This window comes from Agelaius phoeniceus, chromosome 7 (assembly GCF_051311805.1).
Source record: "Agelaius phoeniceus isolate bAgePho1 chromosome 7, bAgePho1.hap1, whole genome shotgun sequence".
NCBI classification, from domain to species: domain Eukaryota; kingdom Metazoa; phylum Chordata; class Aves; order Passeriformes; family Icteridae; genus Agelaius; species Agelaius phoeniceus.
Genome location: NC_135271.1, coordinates 1,582,666 through 1,587,500, shown reverse-complemented (window position 1 = coordinate 1,587,500; position 4,835 = coordinate 1,582,666). Strand labels below are relative to the sequence as shown.

At 64.6% G+C, this 4,835-nt stretch overlaps 1 non-coding gene across 1 annotated transcript; it reads right to left on the bottom strand.

The window, feature by feature from the left end:
- Positions 1–446: 446 nt before the first annotated feature.
- LOC129131519 (5.8S ribosomal RNA) lies at positions 447–599 on the bottom strand. The gene has a single exon (XR_008535667.2). It is a non-coding gene; the product is annotated as a 5.8S ribosomal RNA (ribosomal RNA).
- Positions 600–4,835: the final 4,236 nt, after the last annotated feature.

Here is a 4,835-nt window from a genome sequence, read left to right as displayed (position 1 = left end):
GGGGCAAGGTCCGCGCCTTGCCTCCCCTTCTCACCCTCCTCTCTCTTTCTCTCGGCCCTCGGCGGCGCCTTTCGACGCCGTCTCTTGCTCTCCCCAGGCCGCCGTGCCACCGCATCTGCGGCGCGGCCCTAGCCGGGATGAGCTCCACCCAGCGGCTCGCTCCGGGAGTGGGGAGCAATGGAGCGCTCCCCGAGTCTGCATTTAGGGGGACGAAGGCCCTGTGCGGCGATGACGATGACGACGACCGCGACAACGATGACGCCCGCCGGGCCGCAGGGAAGGGATCAAGGCCGCCTAGGGAAACGCTTCCCTCGCCAAACCCCTGACCGCCTTCCCTCCGGGCACCTGCGGGCTGTCACCGCCGCCACCCGCCACAGGCGACGGGCCTGCAAGGCGACCCCAGCCATGCCGCCGCCGTGGTCCCTGGATGGCGATTGATCGTCAAGCGACTCTCAGACAGGCGTAGCCCCTGGAGGAACCTGGGGCTGCACGTGCCTTCGAATGCTCAATGGTCAATGTGTCCTGCAATTCACATTAATTCTTGCAGCTAGCTGCGTTCTTCATCGACGCACGAGCCGAGTGATCCACCACTAAGAGTTTTCTGCCTTTCGGGCACTGCTCACTCTGAGCGGCCCCTTTTTGTTACTCTGGCGCCGAGGACGCGGGGGCACGCGCCTGGCTTTGACCGTATGAGCTCACAGAAAATGGAAGGGGAGGAAAAAAAACCACTGGAGCAACCCACTCTCCGAAGGCCAGCCAAGATGCGCGGGAGCCCGCACCCCTGACCGCCTTCCCCTGCGAGGGGAGACACCAACCTCACAAACGCCGTCCTTTGGAAGCAGCCCAGGTGCCTGGGCTCAGCCCGGCCTCTGCGCGGAGGGCCAGGCGGCGCGTGCGAGAATGCGGGGGACACGGCGGCCCGCGTGCTTCTTGCTTTCACCGGACAACATGCACAACACACACGGCACGCAGCTTGGGGCAGGCGGCTGTCGGCCCCCGCACATGCCGGCTCTCCCTCGGCCCCGACACAGCGGGCCTCGCAGAGCGCCGCTGCGCCGCTGCCCGGCTGGCTTTTCTCTTCCCCCACTGCACGGCCTTTCCCCCGGGCTCGAGACGGGCATGCGAAAACGACCGGCCCCCCGCCGGCACGCCTCCCGCGGGACCGCTCCCCCACCGGGCGGGCGAGCGACCGGCGGATGCGCTTCGTGGCCGCCCCAGAGGCGGGCGCCACCAAGACCTGAGCCAGCGTTGCCAGCGCCTGAGGCCTGCTGGATGGCAGAACCGGCCGCCGCTGGAGCCGCACTCCCGGGATCGCCGCCGCCACATCGCCCCACTGGGGCCCCTTGCCCCGGGCACGCGCCTGGCAGAAGGCGGTACGGCACTGAGCTGGGGGGCAACACCCGCTCTCCCCGTTTGCACGCAGAGACCGGGCGGGGAGAAGCGCCCCTGCGGCTGCCGCGCACGCCTTCCTGCGGCCCACACGCGGCCAGCAAGGGGGCTGGAGGACGCGACGAGCGGGGCCCGGGACAGGACCGCCACCGGCCGACGGCGGGTGCCGTCCAGCCAACTGTCCCCGCAGGGAGGGACACCCGTTGAGCGGCACCACTGCCGCACGGCACAGGGTCACCCGCGCTCACCAACCTCTGCCGCCGGAGGGCCCGCCAAGTGCTCGCCCCCCACCAGCGGGCAGGCAGTCGAGCCAGGGTACGGCCCGCAGACGACGGCCCCACCGCTGCGCGTTCGAGGAGAAAAGGCCATCGAGGGGAGGAGAGGCGCCGGACGCGGCGCCATGTGGGCAAGAGACCACGACAGCAGTCTGAGGAGAGAGAGCGCGGGCGGGCCCCTGTGGGCGCGGGAGATGCGGGCCTGACCACCGAGAACACCTTGGGCACACCCACGCATGCGCGCCATGAAGCGCGACCCGGAACGCCCGGAGGCCTCGGCCCTTGGAGTTCCTCTGCCGCGCGAGAGGGGGGCTGCTTGGCCTGAGAGCGAGGAACTTTGCCGGCCGGCAAAGGCCCCGCTCCCCGGTGCGGGTGAGGCCGGAGGAGCCGCCTCCTCCGAGCCCCGAAGGCATACCCACCACCCGGCTCCCTCGCCCTTTCCCCCTCGGCCGCCGACGGCTGCCACGGCCGGACGGCCAGCCGTCGCTAGATGGGCGAAGCAGCGAGGGAAGGGATGGGCGCGCCTCCAGGAGGGGCCATGCCGAGGACCCCTCCCTCCCAGCACCCGGGCGGCTTTCTCGCGCGCACGCCGAGGAGAGCCGAGCTCAGGAGGTCTCAGGCCGCGCCAGCGCGCCCGCACGCGGCACACCGTCGACTGGCGTTCGGCAGCGCTGGCCACAGCGGCGAGAGGCTCGGGGGCCCACATCCGCACCCCCGCTCTCTGGTGGGGATGGACCAGCGGCAGACCGGCGCAAGGCCAGGGTGGGGGGGGGGGAGTGGTGTGGGGGGCAGGGGGCGACGCCCATTGTAGCGCGGGGTGAGCCCCACCCGAGGGCACAGTGGCGGGCACGCGTGCCGCGCTTCACCGCACCAAGCAGCTTTTACCCCCTCTCCTGCTTCTGACCCCCCGTGCCCGGTGGTGCCGTGCGCCTCTGGTCTCTCTCTCTCTCTAGGGCTGCGGCACGCGGCGAAGGGGAAGGGCGTGTGGGCCCCGGTGAGAACCTGGGCCGGCAGCCAGGGGCCAAGCATGCGAATGGAGCGGGCGTGTGAGTGATGCCGTGTGCGCGGCCGGACGGATGGCCCGGCACAACGCGGCAGGCGCCAAGGCCCACCGGTAATGATCCTTCCGCAGGTTCACCTACGGAAACCTTGTTACGACTTTTACTTCCTCTAGATAGTCAAGTTCGACCGTCTTCTCGACACTCCGGCAGAGCAGTGGCCGACCCCGCCAGAGCCGATCCGAGGACCTCACTAAACCATCCAATCTGTAGTAGCAACGGGCGGTGTGTACAAAGGGCAGGGACTTAATCAACGCAAGCTTATGACCCGCACATACTGGGAATTCCTCGTTCACGAGGAAGAATTGCAATCCCCGATCCCCATCACCAATGGGCTTCAACGGGTTACCCGCGCCTGCTGGCAGGGGGTTGGCACAAGCTGAGCCAGTCAGTGTAGTGCGCGTGCGGCCCCAGACATCTAAGGGCATCACAGACCTGTTATTGCTCAATCTCGGGTGGCTGAACGCCACTTGTCCCTCTAAGAAGTTGGACGCCGACCGCTCGGGCATCGCGTAACTAGTTAGCATGCCAGAGTCTCGTTCCTTATCGGAATTAACCAGACAAATCGCTCCACCAACTAGGAACGGCCATGCACCACCACCCACGGAATCGAGAAGGAGCTCTCAATCTGTCAATCCTGTCCGTGTCCGGGCCAGGTGAGGTTTCCCGTGTTGAGTCAAATTAAGCCACAGGCTCCACTCCTGGTGGTGCCCTTCCGTCAATTCCTTTAAGTTTCAGCTTTGCAACCATACTCCCCCTGGAACCCAGACTTGGGTTTCCCGGGAGCTCCCCGGCAAGTCATGGGAATAACGCCGCCGGATCGCCAGTCGGCATCGTTTATGGTTGGAACTACGATGGTATCTGATCATCTTCGAACCTCCGACTTTCATTCTTGATTAATGAAAACATTCTCGGCAAATGCTTTCGCTCTAGGCCGTCTTGCGCTGGTCCAAGAATTTCACCTCTAGCAGCATAATACCAATGCCCCCGGCCGTCCCTCTTAATCATGGCCCCGTTTCCGAAAACCAACAAAATAGAACCGGAGTCCTATTCCATTATTCCTAGCTGCAGTATGCCGGCGGCCGGCCTGCTTTGAACACTCTAATTTTCTCAAAGTAAATGCTTCGGGCCCTGCGGGACACTCAGCTAAGAGCATCCAGGGGGCGCCGAGAGGCAGGGGCTGGGACAGGCGGTGGCTCGCCTTGCGGCGGACCACCAGCTTGATCCCAAGATCCAACTACGAGCTTTTTAACTGCAGCAACTTTAAGATATGCTATTGGAGCTGGAATTACCACAGCTGCTGGCACCAGAGGTGCCCTCCAATGGATCCTCGCTCAAGGATTTAATGTGCGGTCATTCCAATTACAGGGCCTCGAAAGAGTCCTGTATTGTTATTTTTCATCACTACCTCCCCGGGTCGGGAGTGGGTAATTTGCGTGCCTGCTGCCTTCCTTGGATGTGGTAGCCGTTTCTCAGGCTCCCTCTCCAGAATCGAAGCCTGATTCCCCATCACCCGTGGTCACCATGGTAGGCACAGACAGTACCATCGAAAGTTGATAGGGCAGACATTCAAATGGGTCGTCGCTGCCGCAGGGGTGTGCGATCGGCTCGAGGTTATCTAGAGTCACCAAAGGTGCTGGGCGGGCCCGGGTTGGTTTTGGTCTGATAAATGCACGCATCCCAGGAGGCCAGCGCTCGTCGGCGTGTATTAGCTCTAGAATTACCACAGTTATCCAAGGAGTGGGAGAGGAGCGACCAAAGGAACCATAATTGATTTAATGAGCCATTCGCAGTTTCACTGTACCGCCCGTGTGTACTTAGACATGCATGGCTTAAGCTTTGACACAAGCATATGCTACTGGCAGGATCAACCAGGTAGCCGCCACCGACGGCAGCGCCGCAAAGCTTTGCGCGAGCGCCTGGATGGAGCACCCGGACACGCCCAGCCCACCAGCGAACCCACCCTGCGCCAAACCCCGACCCCCTGGGCTTCTTTCGCTGCTCCAACTCGCGGGAGCGGCATCAAGGACGAAGACACGGCAGCGGGTGGTAGCATGGCGGCGATGGGCGCCGGTGGCCGGGTCGGCGGCCGGCCGCTTCACGGCCCAGCAGC